Below are 7,438 nucleotides of genomic sequence, written 5' to 3'. Positions count from 1 at the left end.
CGGACAGCAGGGCAATGTGCTCTTGCCTGCTCCAACAGCCCTTCTTAAAGGACAACGGCTTCAATGGACTTGGCCCTGGACTATACAGGCCCCCCATCTGAGATGGGTGGCCTTGTTGGCACCATGGGGAAAGGGGTTAGAGGTGGACCTCCAGTTAACCCCTTGGGCAACCAGCACCTGGCCACCTAAGGTAGAAGTGTATTATCCCTTGAGTGCTCAAGGGGACAGCATTTTGAAGGGCACCTTTGTAATTTCTTTATGGCCAATAATGAGTTCCCCTATTTTACTACACATAGAACCAGCAGATGCTGGTGTATTGGCCAATAAGGTTTGGTATGCCCGCTCAGGGCGGCCTCTGGTGCCAGCTACGGTGCTGTCTGCAGACAAAACTCTGGCCTGTATTCTGCCAGAGGGAAAAGATTTGCCTCTCTTGGTGCCACTGACAGCTCTCTCATTTCGCCCATAGTTTTTGATCTGTTAATCCTATTGCTGTAGTTGGTACTATTTCTGTTTATGCAATGTGTAAAGCCAGCAGTCAAGGCCAGGGCCACTATCAGAGCAGCCCAGCCCATGCAGGTTCGCATTGGATTCGGACAGTCGGTAAAGAAACAGCGGAGCCAAAAACTGATGGGCCATAACCTTTAATCTTACCTTGCACCCGGCGGGCAAGTAAAAATACACACTGGGCTCCAAAACCCAGTCACACTCAGTGCTCACAAAGCCACTGACTTATCCGAGTTTCCTAGAATCAAAGGTTTCTAGCTCACCAACCTTATTCTCCTCAGTTCCCCATTTCCTTCCTTATCCCAGATACAAACTCTACACAAACTGGCATCTCACTCAGCACTCCGCCATCTTGGCTGCTTCTCCTGGCCTCCTCCACGTGGCCTCCTTTAGCTGCTGGCTCTACTCTCTCCGCTCTCTCATGCTAACCTCAGGAACCAAGAGCCAAGCCCCGTTTTGCCCCCATTTTATAGTGTAGCTTCACAACCTTTAATCCAATATACAAAGTAGGGAAGTCTCCAACCCAAAGTCACCTTCTGAGGCATGATTGGATTGCACCACCCCACATCAAAAAGGGTAGGAAAGGCTTAATCCCAAAACCAAGCCCCAGGCTACAAGGATTCCGTCTGCCTTTAGCCCACCCCAACACACATTAATATCACCTGGGCGACGGCTTCCTCATGTTATCTTTAACAAAGTGAGCATAATACATTTTATCTGCCCAACACAATGTATCCTACTCCTTGCACAGTGACCATCATGGAAGATGCCTGTGGTTTAGATTGTAAAGCGAGCAAAAGGGGTGGAATGTTGGTCAAATAAGTTTGTAAATATGATATATATGTTTGCTCGCTTGTGACTTATATTGGGTGTGGGGGACAGGCTGTAAGCAGGCCAGGTCATTGTAGCCTAAGGTTTGGTTTTGGGACTAAGCTTTTCCCCACACCCTTGACTGATTGTATGATCTGGGTGGTGCACTCTCATGAGGAATCCAATTATGCCTTGGATAAGTGGCTTTGTATCAGAGACTTCCTTGTTTGTATATTGGATTAAGGGATTTTGGTTTTCTACACTATAAAGTGGGACAGACCAGGAGCTTGGACACACAGTTCCTGCTATCACAATTGCAGGGGCTTCCCTGATCCCTGGCCCTTCATGGGAAGAGCTGGTTTTCTGCTTTTCCCTTGTCTTCTTTTGTGGTTTGCCTGTCTTGGTGAGACACCAATAAATAGGATGGCCCCCCATCCTTTGACTCCGCCATTTCTTTATCGTCTGCCCGAATCCAATGGGAACCTGCATGTGAATGGCCACGATGGTGGCTCCTGGCCTTACAATGCTTCTCATCTCTCTCCGTTCCTGTCTGTCTGTTCTTATCTATCCCTCTCTCTGACTCTCTCTCTGTCTCTGTAAAAAAAAAAAAAAAAAAAAAAAAAAAAAAAATTGTTTTCATTGATTTGGAAGAGAAAGGGAAGAATCAGCTTGTTTCACTTAGTTGTCTTTTTTTTTTTTTTTTTCAGGGACAGACATTCGCATTGATTGCTTTCTCATATGTGCCTTGACCGCGGGCCTTCAGCAGACCGAGTAACCCCTCGCTTGAGCCAGAGACCTTGGGTCCAAGCTGGTGAGCTTTTGCTTGAGCCAGAGGAGCCCACGCTCAAACTGGTGACCTTGGGGTCTCGAACCTGGGTCCTCGACATCCCAGTCCGACGCTCTATCCACTGCGCCACCGCCTGGTCAGGCTAAATTTTCTTAAATATGTCAAATTCACACATTGCTATATCTGATTCTTAGGTACTTCAAGCCCCTAACAAGGCATATTTATACTCTGTATATCATCTTGGCCCATCCTCTGCCCAGTCCGGAGTCCTTACAGAGTATTCCTGGAAGAATCTTCCTGCACACTAAATGGGCATTGGTTAGAACTGTGGGCTCCCAGCCAGGTTGCTCTGCTAGTAGCTGACTCTGTGGTCTTGGTTAAACATGTAACTTCTCGTGCCTCTGTTTTATCATCTGAAAGTGGGGGCAACAAGAGTACACAACTCAGAGTTGTGGTGAGCCTGACCTGAATAAGTACATGCAAAGCACTTAAAACAGTGCCTGGCAAGTAGTAAGCTCTCAACAAATGTTATGGTGTCAGTGTAAATCTAGAAGATCAAATTCTCTTAGGCATCTGTGCAGCACAAAAATCAAACCTACACATTAAATCAAATTCACTTAAGTGTTTAAATATCTACCATATCCTTGATTGGTCAAATCCTAAGTATTTCAACTAAAAATTAGTATAATGTCAGAGTTTTTTCCCCCAACCTGTGAGATTCTCTAAAACAAATACAGAGCATAATATACAAGCAACACATTGAGTTAAAAGTTTGTTACTACATCTAATAAATACAAGATGCCATTAAGATAATCTTAATTTATTTAATTTTTTTCAAAATAAAAGTTGAGGAAAATAAAGCTATATGTATAAAAATCATAATTTCTTCATCATGTGTATGTTATTTTAGGTTGCAGTCATTACCCAATGTCATCCAAAGGAGGGAAACATTTATTTTGGCACTTTTAATCTGATGTTATGTCAGACTCAGGATTGTCAGTCAGAGACTTGAGATTGGGGTTATGGTTTTTGGGTTATGGTTCTAAGGTTATTGGTCAAAGATTCCAGACAAGAGTTGGAGGACCTGGGAGGAAAGGGTGCACCTTTTGGGGATACCGTGTGGTCTGCCAGTTAACTGGCTGAGCCCCTTGTAACAGATGGGAGCTGCCTGCCATGTAGTGGGAACTCAGAATATCTCAGATGGGATTTATTTTTACAGCCTAGGGCATTGCATATCTTTTAGGAACCTTACAAGTTTTACCTTTGCATAATTTTTATAGTAACTACTTTTAACTTCTCCCTGCTTGATTTGAGAGGATGGAATTCTGCACTTTCCTACGGGAAAAGTTCAGCTAATCTCTTTGCTTATTAAAGTGAATTAAGTTCTTTATCTCCTTTATATTTACTTTCTTCTGTGTCTAATGAACAGATTAATGCCATTGTCCTGTATCATAGGATTGTTGTAAGCCTTAAATGAAATTTTGGAAATCATAATGTCTGGTATATAGCAAGTACTCACTAAATGTTAACTATTTTTATGTGGTTACTTTTTCAGCTTTGCTTTTTTTCATTAAACATTTTCACCTTCTTTAAATACATGATTAAAATGCAAAAAAACAGTTGTCCTTCAATAAATTCAAACTTGTACTGCTTTATGGTAAGACAGTGTGGTCATTTTATAATGCTGCTATAAAAATTATTGTAAACCCAGTGTAAGGCCAGGAGCCGCCATCGTGGCCATTCACATGCAGGTTCCCATTGGATTCAGGCAGACGGTAAAGAAATGGTGGAGTCAGAGGATGGTGGGCCATCCTATTTATTGGTGTCTCACCAAGACAGGCAAACCACAAAAGAAGACAAGGAAAAAGCAGAAAACCAGCTTTTCCCATGAAGGGCAAGGGATCAGGGAAGCCCCTGCAATCGTGATAGCAGGAACTGTGTGAGCCAGCTCCTGGTCTGTCCCACTTTATAGAGTAGAAAACCAAAAACCCTTAATCCAATATACAAACAAGGAAGTCTCTGAATCAAAGGCACTTATCTGAGGCATAATGGGATTCCTCATGAGAGTGCACCACCCAGATCATACAATCAGTCAAGGGTGTGGGGAAAAGCTTAGTCTTAAAACTAAACCTTAGGCTACAACGACCTGGCCTGCTTATAGCCTGTCCCCCACACCCAATATAAATCACAAGCGAGCAAACATATATATCATATTTACAAACTTATTTGACCAACACCCAGTAACTTTAAAAAAAAACACAAATTCATTATGTTATAGTTCTGGACGTCAGAAATCTAAAATGGTCTGACTGGACTAAGATCAAGGTGTCAGCAGTAGGTTGCATTCCTTTCTGGAGGCTATCAGGGGAATCCATTTCCTTGCCTTTTCCAGCTTCTAAAAGGCCACGTGCAGTCCTTGGCTCATGGTCTCTTCCTTGAGCAACAAACAGTATCACTCTGACCTCTGCTGTTGACATATCTCCCACTCTGACTCTCCTGCCTTCGTCTTTCACTTTTAAGGACGTTTGTAATTACACTGAGCTCACCTGGATGGTCCAGAATAATTTCCCAATCTTAAAACCCCTAACTTAATCACATCTGCAAAGTCCCTTTTGCCATGTAAGGTTGCAAGACATAAACATCTTTGGGCATTCATTATCTGCCTGACATAAATACTATTCCTGAAATTACTAATGATGAAACCAAAGTTGGCATTATATATCAGCAAAGGGATGAAAAAGGTTTCTTATTTCACCATCCTTTAAATAGACCTTGGCCAAATGCTGACAGCATTGACTATTGGCTTGACTCTATTTGTTTCCTTAGAACTGGGCAAATTTTGGCCCAGGCCGGTTGGCTCAGTGGTAGAGTGTTGGCCTGGCGTATGGTTGTCCCGGGTTCGATTCCCATTCAGGGCACACAGGAGAAGTGATCATCTCCTTCTCCACCCCTCCCCCTTCTCTCCCTCTCTTTCTTTTCCTCCCACAGCCATGGCCCAATTGATTTGAGCGCTTTGGCCCTGGGCACTAAGGATGGCTCCAAGGAGCCTCTGCCTTAGGTGCTAAAAATAGCTTGGTTTCAAGCATGGTCCCAGATGGCTAGAGATTCAGACCCAGATGGGGTTTTCAGGTGGATCCTGGTCGGGATGCATGCGGGAGTCTGTTTCTCTATCTCCCTTCCTCTCACTTGGAAAAAGAAGAAGAAGAAAAAATTGGGCAAAAAAATTATTTTTTGTTTTGAGAAAGAGGCAGGGAGAGAGACACACACACACAGGAACACTGAGCTGCTCCTGTATGTGCCCTGACTGGGGAGTCTAACCTGGTAACCTCTGTGCTCTGGGAGGATGCTCCAACCAACCGAACTATCTGGCCAGGGCTTCATTTTTATTGATTTATTTTTATTTATTTATTTTTTTAGAGAGAGATAGAGAGGAAGGGAGAGAGAGTAGAGGGGCAAGGGAAGCATTTGTTCTTCCACTCAGTCGTGCATTTTTTTCATTGCTTCCTGTGTGTGCCCTGACTGGGGATCAGACCCACAACCTTCTTGTTTGGGGACAATGCTCTTAACCAGCTGAGCTAAGTGGCCAGCGCCTGAACTGAGCAAATTAAAAATATATATATTTTAAATTTATTGATATTAGAGAGAGAAGAAGGGAGAGAGAGAGATGAAAACATCAGTCTGTTCCTATATGTGCCCTGACCAGGGATTGAACCTGTAACCTTGGTGTATCTCTGGGTGATGCTCCAACCAACTGAACTATGTAGCCAGGGCAGAACTCAACAAATTCTTAAATCTAAAGGATGCTGAATACCTTCAAGGTATTCGTCAATTTTATATTATATATAATATTTTATAAATATATATTTATATATAATATTTTATAATATATATTTATTTTATAATATCAACTCATCTATCCAGAACATGGCAACATGTTCCTAAGCTGCTAAAATTGAGGAACTACATATGCACACCCACGTGTGTGTATGTGCGTGTGCACACACACACACAAAACTGTTCTGTGTAGCCAAAATAGCTGACAAAAATGTAGTAAGACTTTTGTGTTTCACTCATATAAAAACTTTAGACTCACATCCAGATTCCACTGCTTAATATATAGTGTGTTGTTTTTTTTTAAGAAAAATATCAAACACTTCATGAATTTGCATGCCATCCTTGTGCAGGGGCCATGCTAATCTTCTCTGCATTGTTCCAGTTTTAGTATATGTGCTGCCAAAGCAAGCATGACATAAAGTTCTAATAAGCTTAGTTATTTAATTTCCAATCCTTGGCTGACTTGAAGGATAAAACCAGAAGGGCAAAGAAGGAAAGTTTTAGGCAAGTAAATTGACAGAACTAAGACTTGAGGAACCATATCTCAGTCAATAATGTGTCTTGTTTATATGATATAGTTAAATTAAATAAAATTATGCAAAATTTATACATTCAAGTTAAAAAAGGAAGGTGAGAAATAAGAGATATTTTAAGTAGAATCTATTATTTCTCAAACATTTGGCCAATTACTAACTCTCTGGGATTTTAATTCTTCATATAAAAGAAACAAAACAGGCCCTGGCTGGTTGGCTCAGTGGATAGAGAGTCAACCCAATGTGCAAAAGCCCTGGGTTTGATCCCCAGTCAGGGCACACATGAGAAGAAACAATCTGCTTCCTCTGCTTCCCCCCTCCCTTTTCTCTCTCTCTCTTCACCTCTCACAGCTAGTGGTCTGACTGGTTCAAGCATCAACCTCAAGCACTGAGGATAGCTCAATTGATTCAACAAGCATCAGCCCAAGACAGGGGCTGCTGGGTGGATCCCAGCCTGGGTGCATGTGGGAGTCTGTCTGTCTCCCCTCCTCTCACTTAAAAAAAGAAAAGAGAGACAGACAATTTTATGTCTAGACTTCTGTATACTCTAGAATTCTATGATTTCAGAGGATGACAATAGCTTGTTAACAAAGAGACAGTCAGAAGTGCTATGTATTGTAGTATGTTCTATTTTTTATTATTATACATTTACTACTATGACACTACTATACTGCTCACAAAAATTAAGGGATATTTCAAAATGAATATAAAGTGATAAAAAAAAAGAAGCATTTGATTTCTTTTTTATTAAACAAGAACACCAGAAAAGCAAAAGACAAGTCAAAGAAAGCTGTTCAATTATGCAAATGAGATGCAAAACCAACTTTTATTTCATTGGTGAAAATGCACTATACAAAACGCTGGAAGTACTGAAGTATTTGAACATTCCCTGATCCTCTAATTTTTGTGAGCAGTGTATTATGATCTAACATTTTGCCAACACTTAAATACTTCAGTTGTCTGGGACAAT

General features: G+C 41.6%; 1 non-coding gene across 1 annotated transcript; it reads right to left on the bottom strand.

Annotated features, from left to right (window-relative positions):
- Nucleotides 1-6,240: 6,240 nt before the first annotated feature.
- LOC136401921 (U6 spliceosomal RNA) lies at nucleotides 6,241-6,343 on the bottom strand. Its single transcript, XR_010750844.1, has one exon. It is a non-coding gene; the product is annotated as a U6 spliceosomal RNA (small nuclear RNA).
- Nucleotides 6,344-7,438: the final 1,095 nt, after the last annotated feature.

This window comes from Saccopteryx leptura, chromosome 3 (genome assembly GCF_036850995.1).
Source record: "Saccopteryx leptura isolate mSacLep1 chromosome 3, mSacLep1_pri_phased_curated, whole genome shotgun sequence".
Classification (NCBI taxonomy): domain Eukaryota; kingdom Metazoa; phylum Chordata; class Mammalia; order Chiroptera; family Emballonuridae; genus Saccopteryx; species Saccopteryx leptura.
This window is presented reverse-complemented; position numbering and strand designations above follow the sequence as displayed.